Source organism: Chinchilla lanigera, unplaced genomic scaffold (assembly GCF_000276665.1).
Source record: "Chinchilla lanigera isolate Chin_1 unplaced genomic scaffold, ChiLan1.0 scaffold00021, whole genome shotgun sequence".
Classification (NCBI taxonomy): domain Eukaryota; kingdom Metazoa; phylum Chordata; class Mammalia; order Rodentia; family Chinchillidae; genus Chinchilla; species Chinchilla lanigera.
Genome location: NW_004955422.1, coordinates 3,779,001 through 3,797,846, shown reverse-complemented (window position 1 = coordinate 3,797,846; position 18,846 = coordinate 3,779,001). Strand labels below are relative to the sequence as shown.

Genomic DNA, 18,846 nt, shown 5'->3' with positions numbered 1-18,846 from the left:
ATATTTGTACATTTTAAAATGACTGTTAGTTGCTAGCCAAATGTCTGAATTTTCTTAAGCTCATTGCTTGATCGGGCTATTTTTATAGGGAATGCTTCTCTGAAATTGCCAGCACGTTTAAAATGTCAGACCCTTGTTGATAATTTTTGAGTTTTCTCCTTTAGATTTAAGTAGGTACTTACCAGTCTCCATCAGCTATTCAGAATAGTTGCTCTTTTAAATTTAAAGGGGAGAGTTGACTGTATTGTTCAAATCTTCTGTGTCCTGTTGATTTTCCATCTCTTTGTTCTATCATTTATTATTGTGAGAGGGAGTTGAAATCTTCAACTATAATTAGCGGATTTATGTTTCTCTGTTATGAGGTGCATTAACACTTAGAGTCATGTCTTCTTTTTTTTTTTATTTATGAAGGGTAACTTTATTTTTTTTTATTTTAAGGATAAAAGGAGGGAAACATTAACAGACATACAACATTTTACAACATATCACAAGCACAATACAGACAATACAGAGTTCCAACAAAGTGGTAGGGAATTAACAATGGTGGTTGTATTACATATTGATATCTTCAAAGTGGCTTCTCATGAAAACAGATATAGACATGCAATACTGGTCAACCAAAGAGAGTCATGTCTTCTTGACAGATTACTTCTTTGTCGTTATGAAATGCTATTCTTGGTAATATTCTTTGTTCTAAAATCTTTGTCTGAAATTTGCTTTCTTTTGATTAGTGTTAGCATGGTGTTTCTGTTTTCTATCTTTCTACTTTCAATGTGTTTTTTATTTTAAATGGGTTTCTCGTAAATAACATAGAGCGGGTTTTGCTTTTTTTTTTTTACATTTAATCTGATGGTTTTTACCCTATAATTGTTGTTCTCAGACAGGATATAATCAGTGTCATTATTTTGGGGTTGGGTTAAAATCTGCCAATTTGCTCTTTATTTTTTATTCATCTCATTTGTTTTTTGTTCCTTTTTTTAGTTCTTAACTTTTACATTAATTTCATGTTTTTTATAATTCCATTTTATTTCATCCCTTGATTTATTGGTTGTACGTTTTTCTTTTTTAAAGTCTTTTATATGCATATATATTACCATTTCTTATGCTTTTATTGCTTTGTATAGATTATTGCAGTCAATAATCCCCCTCTTCTGTAATACCTTCTGTAGGTTGTTCTGCAAAAGCTTTTATTTGATTGATTATATACTAAGGATTGAGCCTAGAGCTTTTGTGCTGAAATAGCCTTTTTCTGCATTGCCCAGGCTGGGCTCAAACTTGTGATCCTGCTGCCTCAGCCTCCCAGAGTGCTGGGATTACCCATGTGTGTACCACCCCCAGCAAAACCTTTATTTTTGAAATCTTTGATTTCTACAGAATTACAAGTTGAACCAAGGCAAGGAGGAATGTGAGTTCAGGAATGTGGTGACATAGAAAGATCCTGTCTTAAAGAAATAATAATAAACTAAAATTCTAGATTGATAGATTTTGTTTTTGTTTTCTGGGAGTTTGCTTTGCTGCCTCTGGCTTGCTTCCCCCCCCCCCCCCCCGCCTTTTTTTTTGACTAAAAATCTGCTGTTCTTTTCAACATTTTAGAAGAAACTGATTTTTTTTTTTTTTCCCTCTTCTGGTTACTTTTAAGATTTTTTTTTGTCAATAGTTTTATTTTTTTTGTTTTAAATTTTTAAAAACATTTTATATCTCCTTCCTGCTTATTTGTTTGTTTGTTTGTTTGTTTATTTATTTATGATTAGATATTGAACCCCGGCAAAGCTGAGCTACATCCCCTAGCCCTTTGTAAATTTTAAGACATGCTCTCACGAAGTTATCCAGGCTGGTATCATATTCCTAATCCTTCTGCCTCAGCCATGTAGTAGCTCAGGTTACAAGCATGTGCCACCATGCCAGGCCACTTTCTTAAACATATATAATCTATATGGAATGACTGTTTTAATGTTTTTAGTATTGCATGTACTAATTCCTCACCTGGGGACTCCACAAGTTCCTCTGCCCTTCCTTACTATCTAGAAAAAATCTGCCTAAGCTGTCATCCAGAGCATTCATAATTACCCCTTTCGTTTCCTTTCTCTGAGGGATCCCTGTCCTGCATGGTCTGATGTCCTGTGCATGAAAACCACTTTTCCATATATTTCATCTAACTTTTTAGTTTGAGACAATAGAGTAAATCGGTGTCTGTTACGCACCATCACGGCAGGAGGCTGATGCATCCTCTTCTCCCCTCTTTAACCATCGTAAATTTCCTGGTAAATATAATTTGTACCTTTGCACTTGGCTGTTCATGTTTGGTCTATATCAGATTCTAAAGAGAGAAAAGGACCCAATCTTTTTGCATATGTTTGCACCAGGCCTGGCATGGTTTAGAGGAACGTGGGCACTTAGCAAGTATTGTGTTGATAACTGCAGAGCTATTGAGAGACTTCATTGTAGTCATAATCTTGCACAGGAAGATGCTTTTGATATTTAGCTTATGTTCTAATTTTGGTACCTAGTTCCAGTTTTCTAAGCTAATGTGGGACCCTGTTGTAAAGCTGTCCAACTAAATAATTTCACCAACTGTAGCTTATTTCAACTTCGTTACTGTTTGTTACCAATCATTTACTCAGACAGAGTACCACATCTGTAATACAGATGGATATTTTGTTAGCAATGTGCATGCCTACCAATTAGCTGGCCCAGCCAAATTAGCGTGTGTTGGTCGGCATCGCCAATTAAGGCAGCTGCTTGAATGTAGCTGTTCTACAGCTGGCAGTAGGCATGTGGGAGTGTGCTGCACCGTGGCCCGACACTAGCTGTACCTCTTAATTAAAATATTTGGCTGTGTTTGTATGGTTTCTTTAAAACAGTTAGGGGTCTTTCCAATTGGATTATTGATGGCTCAGTGACTTTTGTATGGTTTTTTTTTTTTTAAGTTTTTTTGGTTGGGATATGTAGGATGAAGTTGTAAGTACCATTTAAGTAGATGATGGTATTTCTCCTCCCAGTTTGAAATTGTTGATTGTTGCTCCAAGTGGATAATTGTGATGTGAGGTGCAGCCTTCAGCTATAAAAGAATCTGTAGAAAGGCATATTCTGGGAAATGTTTCTAAATCTCTGTAGTTTTGTGTAGAGATTGCTTTTGTTTTTCATTGTAGGGAGAAAGTACTCTGAAACTTTTATTGAGAAGTATCCTTTTAACTTGATTTTCCATCAAATGAAGCTGTGAATGTTCTTCTCCACTATCAATTGTTTTGGTAATCTCATTTATATTACTTTTTAAGTGTAGTTCTTTGTTACATACTACTCTTAAAGTAACCGCAAACCGATTATTTAAATGGCCTAGTGCTTTATCAAATATTAGATTCAAAGAGAGATGAAGCTGTTCAAAGCACAAAGAATTTTCATAAATTTAAATTTTTTAATCCTTTGGTTTTTTTAAACCAAAGAATTAATATTTAATGATATCAAGCCACTAATAGAAAAGATTGGTATGGAACTAGCTTTAATTATGCTTTCTGTTTAATGCTGTGGAAATGTACAAATTCTAAGAGGGAGTTACTTTAGTGCCTGATAAAAGTGTTCAACCACAAATGTAAATGTATTCCCTTTTGTGGTCCACTTAATTATATTTAGGCATGTGTCATTTGGAAGACATATTCCACACATGATGGTAAAGGTCACCTCTGGGTAGAAACCATTGATAAGTTAAAACTATCTTTTTATATATTTGCAGACTGAGTCTGAGAGAACAGGAAGTATCTAGAGTAGATCTTTAGCTTCTTGTATTTTTGATTACTTCGTACTGTTAAATATTCTTAAAATATTGCAGCTGGATAGCTGAATGGTAACTTTTGGAAGGTGAGCCCAGAAAAAGTAATATGCAAACAATATCAAGAAAATAAAAAACAAAAGTAAATTTTGCAGCAGGCCTGTTTGATTGCAGTTGCTTATTATAGTTATTATCACTGGATCATCTAAAAGATAGATACATGAGCATTTTAGTTAGGGTTGATTATTTGTTCCTTTTTACTTTTACCACAGCCGTACACTTAAGGAAGGTTTTGAGTTAGTAAAACTAGTAACTAAGAGCATCCGTGGTTGATCTTTGCACAGTTGTGAGGACAGCGAGACCCAGCCCGTTTATCCAAGATCATCTAGTAGACAGTGGTTCTCTTTCCACTGTTAGGGAATGTACCTCTGTGAGGCATCTGTTAAGAAGGGCAGTTTGGCCTAGAGAGTGCCATGCAGCTCTATGGCAGGCAAAGGGCTTGGAGAGTTCTGACTGTTTCAGTAATAATCACTGTATATGAGAAACCTAACTGACTTTCCAGAATGGTGCTGCTGTTTTCCCTGCAGTTTGCCCACTAAGATATTCATTGGCCTGCTGTAGCCCATGGAAGTGAATGGAAGTGAGTGGATGACCGGAAGCAGTCCTAAGTATTCACTCCACCTGCCAGTTACTTATGTGGTATTAATCTAGAATCCTAAGCCCCCTTGGGTGTATACCATGTTGTTTTCCAATCTTAAATCATTTAAATCAGAGCTTTTGACTCTCATTTCTGAATTGAATGGAGGATGCTGCTCTGTTTCTGTCTAGAAAGCCTTTACTTATCCATTGTGTACCACTTAGTAGGGTTTGTATGTGCGGATGTTGGACCTGCAGTGTAAGGAGTCACCTCATGGGTGAGCCTCGGCCCCTCCAGCCCTTCAGAGCTGACCACTTCGATCAGTTTCATGTACAGCCGTCTGCCCTTATCTGGGGTGGGGGCTAATGTTCCAAGACATCCTGTAGATGCTGAAATACAACACTGAATCCTCAAAGTGCTCTGCAGAATATTATTCTGTCCTTCCATGTCTTATGCCTGATGCCGCCTCTGCATTATAACTCCAGTGCTTTGGAGCCATCGTTAAGTGAAAAAAGGTCACGTGAACATAAATGCTACCCTACTATGCAGTTAATCCTATAAACAGGACAAAATGACCAGTGGGCAGGTAGCATGTACAGTGCTGGACAAAGGGCTGCGTCCCATCCAAGGCTGACTGGAGCCACACAGCATGAGAGTTCCTCAGACTACTCAGAACCAGGGAACTTCTATGTTGAGTTTTGCATGTTTCTGATAAAACGGCCCCTTGCAGTGAAATTCAGAAACCACCACTGTAGAGAGTGCCCCACAGCTGCTCTGCCAGACCTGCAGCTTCCTTTAGACAGGGCCTATGTGACCCCCGCATGTGTCTCCATGCACCCCACCTTTCATCCCCAGAAAAAGACGTGTCCGCTTCTCTAAGAACCACGCTTCTGCTGGCATCGCCATCACAGTCTCTCCCTGATCCCTTGGGCACTTATGTCCACAGCAATCTTCTCACACACCCCAAATAGGAAAGTTTTGTTTGACCACGTTTTGCTTCAAAAGCAGGACATTTTACTTCATCATAGAAGTCTTCATTTACATTTTGCTTTTGAAAATTCAAAGTATCTGTTACCCTGGGCCCAGCATTCCTGCTGGTGGACAGTCAGCTGGAAGGGCACTTCAGATGGCCTGAGTCCTGTCACACCTGCCCTGGCCCCTCCCCCTCATGCAGCGCAGGCAGTGCACCTTTGCTGCCACTCAGGTCAAAGTCTGTAACCTGTAGTGCCCCTAGGGTTTCTTGGTGTTCTATATAGAGAATTTGACTGTTTGCAAGGCACTGTAGAACATGTAGTTTATTTTATATCTTAGATTTGTCTTATTTTCAGTGAAGTATATCTCTTCTAGTAGAATTTTTTTTTTATTCTATAAATACTGTCTGTTTTGCTTTCATGTCATAACAGAAACATACCTGTAAATGTTAACACCAGGAACAACATAACTGGACCTAGCAGCACACACCTGTAATCCAGCTACTTAGGAGGCTGAGACAAGAGGATCACAAGTGTGAGCCCAGCTGGGTTACACAACAAGACATTGTCTTGAAGTATAAATAAAAACAAAAGCAGCACAAACTTAGAACACAGAGAAACTACAGAAATAAACGTGTGTAGCTTCGTGAGTGATCGCAGAATGAGAAAACTGCATCACACTCTTGCCCAATTACTCCTTTCCTCCTGAACGATAAGCACCTTAATGTCTAATACTGGTTAATTTTGGCTTCTTTGAACTTCTTTGAGCTATTTCAGAAGCTGAACATCTGATCTTTTTACTGAACTGCATTTTGAATTTTCCATCCTGTAAAGTGTTTGTAAGTTGATGCACCTGAAAGTTTCACTTCATTTGGCGTAGTCCCAAGTAGTGAGTCATTAATAGTATAGAAATTTAAAATATATTTTAAAGATTACATTAATGAGAATAGAAACTAAATAAATACACTGAACATTAGTGCACTGATTAGAAAATAAGCCATTTTAAATCTCCTTTGTCCCCACCCGTTTTCTCTTAAAAGTTCATTCTTGAAAATGTCATAGAACAGATGTGTGTTCATATAAATTGGCAAGCACTATCTTAAACAAATCATGAGTTAGAATAGTTTTGTTATTTTTTTCTTTTTTGGCATTGCCTTCTTTCTGTCACCCATTCACACATAGTGCTAAAATGTTACTAATTGAATTTTCTCTTGGCAAAATTACAAGATGATTTCTGCTAAAAGGGTTTAATATTACTTAAATCATCTTACATAGCAGCATTACCTCTGAGACTTGTATTCTTTGCAGGTGCTTTGGTGGATGCAGGAAATTAAGTATGGCTACACAAAATATTAGGAATAGTAATACATTTTAAAAGCAAGTAAAGTATCCATTGCTAGTTTGTAATCCTGTGTGAATGGAAACTAAATCTATGGGTCTAGTTCCTTTTTCCTCAGAGGAGAAGAGCATCATGGGAATGTGGGCTGTTCCTAATCTGTTTGTGAGAGAGGTTTTCTTTGACAGGTTCTTGGAAATGATTTTTAGGGGAAAAGAAAAAGGGTTTAAACTATTATGAAGATGTCCAGAAATTTCTTAAGTAATATTTTCCTGGGAATATTTTGTCTTAGCAGGTTTTAAAACATATTTTACAGTCTATTTTTAAAATAGACCTCACGTTTTAGAGCAGTTTGAGTTCACAGCAAAATTGAATAGAAGGTACAGAGAGTTCCCAAATACCCAGTGCTCCGCATGTGCCGAGCCTCCCCGACTTGCAGATCCAGCACTGTAAGCGAGGAGCCTGTATTGATGCACTGGGCTTAACTAAAACCATAGCGTGATGTAAGGTTGTCTTACATTGGTCTTTCACGCTGTGTCATTGGTGCTTCTGTTTTGGATGAGTTTGCTGTGGAGGGCATTGTTTGGACAGTTGGTGAATACCGAACAGACTTTGATGATCAGAAGATAGTCATGCATCAGTGTTAAATTTTTTAAATTTGATGGTTAGGTCATTTAGCAGACTGTCTTCTTAATGAGTACATACTAAAGCAACAGCAACTTTGTGGTCTCATGACCTCTGTATAGTAACTCTTAAAAATTGAGGACTCAAAAAAGCTTTTGTGTATATGGGATACAGCCACCAATGTATATTGTTATGTAAATTCAAACTGAGAAAATTTTAAAATAATTACTTAAAAGTAACTAATAAACTTACTGTGTTTACAGAATGCATTTTTGGAAAAAAATAACTATTTTGAAACAAAATTTATAGAGAAGAATGGCATTGTTAAACATTTTTGCAGGTTGTTTTACTATCATTTATGCAAATCTCTAATAAAAGATAGATTTGCATTTGTTGTTTTGGCTGAAGTATAAGAAGACAATTTAGCTTTACATACATATGTAGTTAGAAAAGAAAATATTTTGATAGCTTCTTCAGATAGTTGTGGATATTCTCGATACATCAAAACTCTGTGAGTGGAGATTTCATAAAGGTTAGCTGCAGTATGGAATGTGAGCTCATGTCAATGAATTTTTCATACTTTGTTACATTAAAATCCATGTATCTACCTTACACTTTGCATAGGTCTTTTATCCATCATGAGTCTATAACATTATGCATTGGAAAATATCAGTTCCTGAGTTTTAAAGATTTTCCAAATGTTGATTCATTACAGAACAATCACAGCTGTTAGTGTCACCCTCAATCTCATCAGAAAAGCCTTTTCTGTCAAACCCATGGTAGATACAAGTTTTCCAGAACTCGGATTTTCATTTAAAACTCAAATTTTATCATGAACAGCAAATTCTGTTGGTTATTTATCTTGAAGTGACAGGCTCAGTGCATTCATTTTTTGAGACTATGTCTCCTATTATGGTTTGTGTCTGTATGTCCCCCCAAAGCCTCAGGCAGTCGTGGGGCGGGCTTTTAGAGTTTGTAATTGATTCATGGTCCAATGCTGGGATTATGGGTATGAGAGCTACAGCTGCCCTGGGGTGGGAAGCTTGCATACAATGTAAGGCGGGGGTGGGGGGGATGGGAGAAAGAGAGGTTTACTCTCTCCTGCTCCTTCCTTTTGGTTCTTACTGCTTTTGCCTTTTTCCACCACCTTGAGCTGTTGCCCTCCGCCATGTGCCACCTTGCTTTCAAACCAGTGGAGTATGGGCTGAAACCTTCACAAACTGTGAGCTAAATAAACCTTTCTGTCTTTTAATTTGGGTGTTGGGTATTTTATCTCAGCAATGAGAGAAAAGTAACCAAGACATCTGCAAAATCTGAATAAGCATAGTTTTTCTTGCAGTTCTTTTTCTCACATTTTAATTTTTTTAGTACATGTTTACAGTGCAGAATAATTACATTCAACCTGGGGAGTCGGTCCATGTGCATAACACGTCTTCATTCTTTTTACAGCCGCTTCCTGTCTTTTCCCAGCCTCCTCCCTCATTGTTCCTTCAATTAAAACCGTGCTGCATTAAAAAAAAAAAAAAAAAAGAGAGGCCAATTCAACTCAATTGCCCAAACATATTCTCAAGGGTAGAGATTTAATAACATTAACGATTATTACTAAGTCATCAGGGGGCATTCTTAAATGAAACTGAAGTTTGTGAAGAATACAGTGACTTCCAATACCCTTAGGTGCCCCTGCTTTGATTCTTGTTGAGGTTCTAGCAGTTTCAGCCACCATTGTTTCTGTCAGGCAGGAAAGAGGGCCTTGAATGTCGTAGTGTTTTTGACTCTCACTGGTCATGGACCACACTTTTAGGACCACAGCTTGAAATATTTTTGGGTGTTGGATATTGTGTCAGCAGTTTAATCTAAAATGATTTGGCGGAGGAGGGAGGGTTGCTTAGTATTTGCAATAGTCTTTGATATTATTTGAAATTTTTTCAAAATACGTGAATGATGACCTGCCCAAAACTTGAAACAATTACGAAGGTAATAGTTTGCAAATTGCAGCAATAAGTCTTGTGCCAAGATTGTGGTCTGTAGTTGATGCCAAATCATTGGCTGCTACACTTAGCAGGCAACTATTTTGTTGGTAGAATCTTAACTGCAGCCCTGCACGTTGTACATAGTATTTCTGTGTTCTCAGAGGGATCTTCAGATAAAGGTGACTTGTGTCAGGTAATCTTATTCCTTGTTCTAAGAACGTTGAAGCACGAGACTGCATTAACCATCTTTGCTTTTGTTTGGTGTAGTGTGTGAGAACCTTCATGATTTAAAGGAACAAAGATATGTCCTGTGTTGACCAGAAAGGTGATTCCAGTCTTGGCAAAAAAAAAAAAAAAAAAAAAGTGTTAATTGCAGTAAAGTAAATACTCATTTAAATAGTTGTTACTTTAGATTTTTGTTTGTTTGTTTGTTTCCAGGACCAGGAATTGAACCCACGACCTTGCACTTGCCAGGCAGGCGCTGTGCCACTGAGCTAAATCCCTAGCCCCCTGTTACTTTAGATTTTATGATTTTTTTTTTCCCAAAGATTTCTTTTAAAAAAAGAGGGCAAGAAAGGAAACACAGCTGTTGGGCATCTTTTTTCTAATTATCAAAATGAGACTAGGGTGTAGCTCAGTGATAGAGCACATCTATAGCATGTGTGAGGCCCAGGATTTGTCTGTGAGACCTTGGATTCAGTCCCCAGCACTGGAAAAACAAAACCAACCCAAACAAGCAAGCAAGCAAACAGAAACACACATCAAAATAAACAGAACAAATAAAACCAAAAACGACAGATGCAGATCTTCAAAAGAATACTTCTCCCCCATAGCAAGGTTATACCAAACCAGAATGAACACTTGTACTAAGTGGCAGGTTAAAATTAAAAGTTGACTTTAAAAAAAAAAAAAACTCAATCAGCATTTTTAGAAGAAAGATAATAGGATACTGACTGCTAATTTTAGCTACCTTTATGCTTGGAAAACGAAGGGAGGAATATTATAGTGGGCTACAAACATACATCTTTAGTTTTCTGACTTGATCTTTAGTTCACAGTTATTCTGCATGGAAAATTGGTCAGTTCTGGCCCACATCTCATTGTTTGTCGTGTCATTTTTCAAATCAACAAAGGGGAAAAAATAAAGTGCCTCAAGAAAAGTATTGAGAAAAGACTCACTCTAAAAAACTAACAGAAACATTTTACTATATGATTAAAGCATACTGAAGCATGGTCACAGGAGTATTGTGTAACATGTGAAACCAGGAAGAGCCTTTCCCAGACTGGCTGCCCCCCTCTTTCCACGGCTGTGTCTCCTTCCGGTTCTCTCTCCTGGGACTAATAAGCGGCTGCTTCGTCCTTTCCCTGCCACCTGTTGCTTTTCAGAACAGGCTGCGGATCCTGTAGGCTGCTACCTCATTTCCTTCCTATAAAACAAGTGTGGTCTTGTCACTTTCCAGCCTCTGCTGTGTAATTACAGCGACATAAGATGAAATGTAAACTTGTGACAGGGCCACCTTCTCCGTGTGTGACCTGTGCATTTGTACAGGGCCCTGCACTTAGAAGGACCCAACATTGGCTGTCACTGTCTGTAGGTAATTCCTAATCCTTTTCAAACAAGAAGCCCCACAATTGTATTGTGCACTGTCTTGTATGAATTATGTAGCCAGTCCTGCTTGTTATCTTTTCACGTTCATCCTCTACCAGCTTACGTCTACAAGCCTTCCTCTTTCCACTTCTCCTGTGTACCACGTGGGCCACCCATAGGGATTCTTCTAACATGCGGTTCCTTTCCTCCAGTTTCTGCCTTTCCTTTTTCTCTGCATGACTGATTCCTGCTTCTCAAAAACTCCATGCAGACATTACCTCCTATTTAAAATCCCACTCTGCAAGGGTGAATTGCTTTCTCTTTGATGCTTTGCTCATATTTATTAGAGCAGGAGTAGGGTTTGCATATATCTCCTTTGCCAAAGTATGGCCAATTTGAAGGTATTAGTTACTGTCCTCGGGGTATAGCCTGATGCGTGTACTGCTCAGTATGTGTTTCTTGAATTATTCAAACATTTATGGAGCTTCTCTAATGTGTCAGATACTGTTAAGCTCTTTGGATATAGTGATAAGGCAAAACAACAAACAAGACAAAAGCGAGACTTTGACCCTGCCCTTAAAGAACATACGGTTCGGGGAGGGAGGGTTTTGGCTGGCTGCAGTGCTTTACTTCTAAATACATGGCTAAGTACATGCTAAAATTTTCGGGTCATAGTTTAGAATGGTAATTCTCTCCTCCTTGACTAGGGGTCATGGGGTAATATTACAGGCTCTGGAATACAAAGAATCTTGCCTTTAGCATCTTTTCTAGGTCATCTTGTGTCAGGAGAGAGAAGGATGGATATTAGCAGGGTCCTGGACTTCTATCCTCATGTCTAAGATGTCATTGATCATGAAACAGTGACACAGCTTACAGCCATTAAGAAAAACTGCCAATTATACTGACATGCCATCAGTTATATGACGTTCTGCTTTCAAAAATAAAAAGGGAATAAAAATTCACATCTTGGAAAAATTACTAGTGATTCAAAGGTTAATCACAAGCAAAATGAGTCAAAAGAAATACTTGGACACTAAAGGCTAGGCTAAAAATAGTGTATCGTGACACTAATTTCATGGATGATGCAGTAATCGCTTTTTAAAGTAGAGTTGGATGTTCATGATCAGCTTGAGAAAAATAAGCAACAGATACAAAGAAGTAAGAGCTAACATGATAGATAATACCTATATAATAGCCTAATAGCTTGTGTATTAAGGAAAACAACTACCTGTCAAGCAGCCGTCTTTGTGGAAACATTTGTGTAAGACTTGATAGTTTCATAGAATACATTCTGCCATGCTGTCGCACGTAAGGCAGCTAAGAAGCGGTGTGGCTTACAGGCTCCACAGTGGCATTCTGGACAGCCTAGAAGGCGTAACTGGAGGGCCTCTGCCAACAGACACCGAGCTGCTACTCAAGCCCACGGCTCCCAGCCACATCCCATTTCTTCCCAGTAAACTGCCCGTGTATTGCTAGCAACATCATCTGGAATCTCAGCGTAGTGATGTTAGAGTTTTTTTTCCTTCTCTTCTTGTTTTTCTCCCTGCTGCCCTCCATCCTTTCCTCCTTCTGTCTTTTCCTCTTCCAAGCTCAAAAAAGAAATAACCCTATCTGAAAATTTCTTCACAGGGGCCTTATCCTGAACCCAGTGTAGACCTCAGAGCTTTCAAAATGGTGGAACCTAGTCATGTCCTATGAATAGAACAAATTCTAATGGTAGAAGTTTTTTTTTCTTTATTGCAACTGGAATGAAGTAGAACAACCTTGACTTTAAAAAATGCTTGGTTTGGGAATACTTGGATAGAATCTTGATGAGCTATGGTTAATTTTTTGGTTTGACTAAAAATGGGTCTCTTCATATGAGGTTAAAATTATCATGAATATTTTTTCAAGGGCAGTGTTAAAAAATGGACAATTACTTGGATGGCATCTCGATAATTATAATTAAATGAGCCTTATTTATTTATTTATTTCTCAGGACCTTGTGCATGCCAGGCAGGCGCTGTGCCACTGAGCTATAACCCCTGGCACTACATGAGCCTTTAAAAATGGTGTCAAATCAGTTGTTCCCTTATAGGGCAGAGTGGCCCTTCAGAGCCACACAAGGCAAGCATTCTCTGGGAGAGGTCTCAGGTCTCACACTATGGGGCGGGGCAGGGCAGAAGGAAGTGATAAGGCTGGGCAAAGAGGCAAAGGACGGAAGTGGTGAGAATTTAGTTCAAGGGATTTTTGTTCTTTGTTTTGTTTTGTGTTTTGAGACTAGGCCTCACTATGTAGTTCAGGCTGGCCTTAAACTCACTATGTGGCTTTAATCTCATGGTGATCCGCCTGCCTCAGCCTCCCGAGGGATGGGATTATATGTGTACACTGCCACATTCAGCTTATTTTCCTTTTAAAATTAGAGTACAAAAGACTCATCAGACTTCTTTTACCTCTCAAAGTAATGTAAAAATGGTGATTTTATATGAAATGGAAGGGTTTTTTAAAAAATGTAAGATATGTTTAGTTACAAACTAAACTTAGTGAATTTAGATTTAAAGAGCTAAAACAGGTGAGCATTATTTTGTTTTCATCTTTTTGAGATAGGATTTCAGTATGCAGTTCAGGCGGGCCTTAAACTCACTGTGTAGCCCAGGCTGGCCTCTAATTTGCAGTGATCCTCCTGCCTCAGCCTCCCTAGTGCTGGGATTACAGGTGTGCACCACCATGCCCAGCTGTTTTATTTTGGTGAGTAGTGACAATAGTGTTACGTCCCTGAGAACCTGTCCCTTTCACTCACCTTCCTGGAGTAGCCCATGACTAAAATAGCCTCAGCTTTCACTTCTGTGCCTGAGGCTGACTTCTGCAGTATTTGATTCAGCCTGGATGGTGTCTAAGGTTTCTGATAACTCAGTGTTAGAATGAGAATGATAGATGAAAGAGTTGAGTTGTTTCTTAGTTTATCATATGCCTTAAAATGGCTAATAGTACATTGTGTTATTAAGCTGTGCATGGACATTTCTCACGAGTATGTATTTTTTTAATTGAGGAAATAATTTCAATAAGTCACCTTTTTTGGCCTAGTGGCATTTATTCATTCAACAAGCAAGACCTCTGCTTTCTGTCAGACATTATGGAGTGCGGGAAGTACGGTGAAGAAGAGAGGTTGCTGTTTGTTGCTCAGTGCAGTTGAGAAACACCTCCTAGAGTTATAGAAAGGGTCTCCAGGAACACCCCTGAGAGAGAAGGTAGCTTTTCCTTGGAGGAAATGAGAATCATTAAAAATACGTGCACACAAGCAGTGGTACAGCTTGAATCTTAGAGGAAGTTATCGTGGAAAAAATGGGGGAGAGAGTGGCAGTAACAGGAGTTTCATAATGGGTGGAACCGGAAGCTTAGTGGGGAAAGCAGGCAAATTAGTTGAAGAAGAATAGGAACAGAGGAGAATCTGTGTTCCTTATCGTTTTTATCAATAGAAAAATTATAAATAATACAAAATTTCCTGTAGATTAGATTTCTTCTCCAGCATTCTCACCTTTAATAGCCCTACCCCCTCAGGGAAGAAATTTGAGGAAAGTCTTCACAAAATTTAGAAAATGATTCTTAGAAAAAGGCTATTAAATTCTGAAGGAGATGCCAATTTGTGGGGCAAAATGAAAATGATGGGCACACCTAGAAATCAGATAAATGTAAGGCTTTCGTACACGTTTAGGAAGTTTACTGGTTTGAACCTAAATGTGTGTTAGTTTAATCACTGAGAGGTGTTTCAGCAGCATCTGAGACTTTCTGTGGGTGTAGTTCCCCTTTTGGTGTCAATTCAAGACTTGAACATGAAGTAATTTAGGATATTCTGAGTCCAAGACAGCCATATGTCTCAGAAGTAGAACCCATGTGCTTTGGGGTGATGGAATAGCTGGAGGCCAGTGAATACATTCATTGTTGGATAGCTTTGTAGGTATAAATAATATTAGCTTTCTGTTTTTCACACTCGCAGCTATTTTGTGCACTGCACAACTGTAGCTAGATACACTGTACGGTGCAAGTAGATAGTGTCAGTTGAACTATTTTGTAGCTCCATTCTCTACTGAAGCCGGAGCTGAGTTTCTGTTTCCATTTCTAGCAAAGTAGCTGCCTTGAACAGTTCATACCAGTCATTAGAAACTTTGTGCTTCTTGAGTTTTGGTCTTGGCCAGCAGGACCGAAGGACCTTCTCACTCTGGAAAAAAATGGAGAGGACACAGCTGCATTTGATTACAGCTGTTGGTAGCGGGCTGCCTTCCCATCCAGTCTCAGATACCGAATAGTTTGTCAGTAGGCATCGTCAGCCACGGTATTGACTATCTTTGCACAGGAATGATTGTATTCTAAAAATGGAATTCTCTAATTCCTTTACTTAATAATTTATAACTAAGAGGTTTTACTGTGAGGCAGCTATAAAGTTTGAACAAACGGAGAGCCTAGAGGGAACACCACACTGTCATTCTTCATAAATTTAATTGACGTGCTTAATGCAAACCCAATAAAAACCGAGACTAAACAGGTGAGGACAAGCAGTAAATTTTTGAAAAAGATCACTCAAGGAGACTTAGACTGCTAGAAACATGAAAAGCGATTTTAAAGCTTAAATAATTAAAACTAGGTCATTACAAAAGAGAGAATAAACAGACTGTACTTCTGGAATCAGAACCTGCAAGAGACAAGCTGGGCAGTGGCTTTCTACTCCCGCGGTGGGCCACACGGGAAGGATGTGATCTTACACGAGTCAGTCCCAAAAGGGGCTGACGCCCGAGGCTGACCACTGATGATTCTCCCAGAGTTGAGGCACAAAGTATTTCCTTGTCGGGGAAGTCAAGTGGCTCACCATTGCACCCTCTAAATTCTGTTCGTGTATTTTCATCCTGCATACCTGTGGGGCATCAGTTGTATCTTATTACAGCTCTGCTCTGGAAAAAGACCAAGACCGCATTACCCCCTTGGGCCTGTGTGGTGGGCCAGGATGGGAGTGTCCAGGCAGAGGCACATGGAAGTCTTGGTTGTTCTTCCGCAGCAGTGGGCTGTCACTGTGTGGTATAGACTGGTGGTCTTAGGAGAGACCTTGGAGTGGGTATGGGGGCCAGTGAAGGTGCCATTGGTGGGTACTGTATATTATGTGTTGTTATCTGTGTCTGTTTCAGGCACTTGATACACCCTTATGCTTAAGGTTGGGAGATTTTCCTCCACTTAGTCTGCCTGGTCTGTTAGCAGGGTCAGGTGCAGAGTGAACGGCTACAGGAAGGGGAAGACGCTTCACCTGAAATGACTTCCCCAGTTCCTAATGAAGCCAGTCGCTTCCCATGTCAGCCTTTGAGAACACTTGCTATGGTTCTCATCTGATAGTCTGGGCCCGTTCTGTTCTTAAATAGATGCTGCTGCTTTTGCTTCGCATAACTTGGTGGTGAATGTGGGATCAGCCCATGGAATCATCAAAGCCCATCCATAGATGGGCCTGGTCAGAAGCACATTATAACATGATCCTCAGAGAGGAAATGTGAGAGGAATTTTCTGGATTTTTCCCTTTCACAGACCGAAGGGATGTATCATGAGATGTCCAGTTTCTGTCTCTGAACATTGTTGTCAGCATTGGTACTTGGAATGGTTGTGGCCCTCTTGAAATCAGGAGGGGACACAACCGAAGAGAATGAGAAAGGGTGGAAAATAATCCTGGATTATTTGTGTCATGCTTCAGTAACTGTGAAACAGAGCAAGGTCCCTCTCTTTGTGCATCTTAGTTCCAGCAGAGGCATACACTTAACATGCACCTACATTATTAAGTACACAGTGGCTAATTACAATGGAACAACATAAAGCAGGACCTGGATGAATACTAAAGCAAGGTTGGGTCCTTGGGAGTGTGGGGCTCTGTACAAGTGCCAGGCTGGCCCTGTAACAAGTTTACATTTCATCCCATGTGTTGCAATGGCCTAGCACAGGCCATTAAACTGAGAAATGACAAGAACACACTTGTTGTTTAGGAAAGAAAAGATGTGGCAGAGCGGGAAGGGTGGGGGCATTTGTTAAGAGTGGTCGAGCCTATGAGAAGGTAACATTTGCACCAGGACCCAGCTGTGACAAGGGACGCAGAAGAGCATTCTGGCCAGAGGACACAGCGGATGCCACCTCCCTGTGTGCATCTAGAGCACATTTAAAAAGCTGCAAGGTGCTGCCATGGCTGGAACTGGGGAGCACAGAGGGAGAGTCGCTGGATATGAGTTCCAAGAAGTGTTGGGCTGTTAGCAAAGATGGCTGTCCCTCTGAGTGAGACAGAAACCTTCGGAGGTGTGTGTGGAGGGGGTGATATATCTGAGCTGTGTTTTAAAAAAAAAGAAGCCCTCAGCAGAAGCACTGAAGAAAAATAAAGAAGGGTGGGGGGAATGTCAGCTGGACCAGAATATGATCCTTGGGTAATCAAGGTATAAGTTCAAAATTTTAATATCTTGAAAAACTTGCATCAGAAGCCATTTTGCATATCCTAATGTGAATACAAAGAAAGCTTCTGTGGAGGCTGATTTTTAAACATTCTTTCAAAAAATACCATTGAATTGTTTTTAGTAGCAAAGCTACACAAGTCTCTACAGTGACGTACTAATGCACGTATGTTCATCAAATCCCGGTTTGAGTCAGTGATTCTGAGGTAGTGAGATTTCTAAATGTGTAGTGTCGAAAAATACTTTCCTTTTCAAAATAAATAGGTAAGTTTGTCTGCTTTTATTCTTGAATAAGGTTTCCCATAAAATAAAGGGGACCTTTCAGCCTTTTGATCTGGGGCTGTTTTCCACCTGTGATGTGAGGTGGTAATAAAGCGAGTGTTTCTACTTGCCAATGGTAAATTCTGTGAGCCCTTCATGTTCATAGAAAGACATGTTGAGTCGACTAGCTGTTGTGAAATGGCAGCTTTCTATTCGACCGTCCATTACACAAACATACATATGCCTTATATTGTGACAGTAAGCATACCTTTAACACCAAGTAAGATGCCAGGCGTGGTGGTGCACACCTGTAATCCCAGCACTCAGGAAGCTGAGGCAGGAGGATCGCTGTGAGTTCGAGACCAGCTTGGGCTACGTAGTGAGCTCAAGGCCAGCCTGAACTGCAGAGTGAGACCCTGTCCCAAATAAACAAACAAAACAAAAAAACACCAACTAAGGGTTTTCTTGGCCAGTTATTCTTCTCTGCAGCGTATGCATGGATTTCTGTGTAGGGTCAGTACTTTTCGTTGAGTCAGACTGAGAATCCAATCTCTTATGAAGCAGCTCTTTAATTTTAAACATAAATCCTTTTAGATCACGAATGGATAGTTCCTATAAGGATTAATTGTGCGAACTCAGTGATGAGCTGACGTTGGCTTCAACTGAAGATTTACTTTTAAAAGCAGGATTTTGAGATTAATTCTTTTGACGCTTCAGTAAATTCTAAAGAATGGTGTTGTTAGCCTACTGGATTTCTCTAAGTGAAGTCAGGGTCAGGACGGAGGAGCATTGATAGAGCACCGTCCATGTGCCAGTGGACACCATTTGAGCCCCACATCACCAGTTGGGAGGTGGCATACAGAGGCTCCAAGAGGCTGGTGGCTTGTTCCAAGTTATTTTGCGAATAAATGTGAAGATAAAGTTGGCACCTGTGCCTGGGTAACAGAGCTCATGTTAGCTCTTTACCGGGGCTGCCTCGTAAAGGCCGAAGTAGATGTTCTACGTTAGCTTAGATCAGTTCTCTTTCTCCTGGGTCTCACTTCTGAAGCTGTCACCTCCATCAGCTCTGATTGGACCTTAATAGTCCTGTGCAAAGGAGCGCAGTGAGATCCTTCTTGAGTCACTTTACAGATTTATTACTGTGCATTTTGTGTGGAATTTTAAATGCAGTGACTATTAACTATTAACCAAGCTCCAAAATTACAGTGAAATCACTGTCATTTTCTTTCTGTTTTAATAAGATGGACTTATTTA

General features: G+C 39.6%; 1 protein-coding gene across 1 annotated transcript in view; it reads left to right on the top strand.

The window, feature by feature from the left end:
- Positions 1–18,846, top strand: part of Hsd17b12 (hydroxysteroid (17-beta) dehydrogenase 12) — a 143,350-nt gene that overhangs the window by 66,955 nt on the left and 57,549 nt on the right. The gene's annotated exons all lie outside the window — the stretch shown is intronic.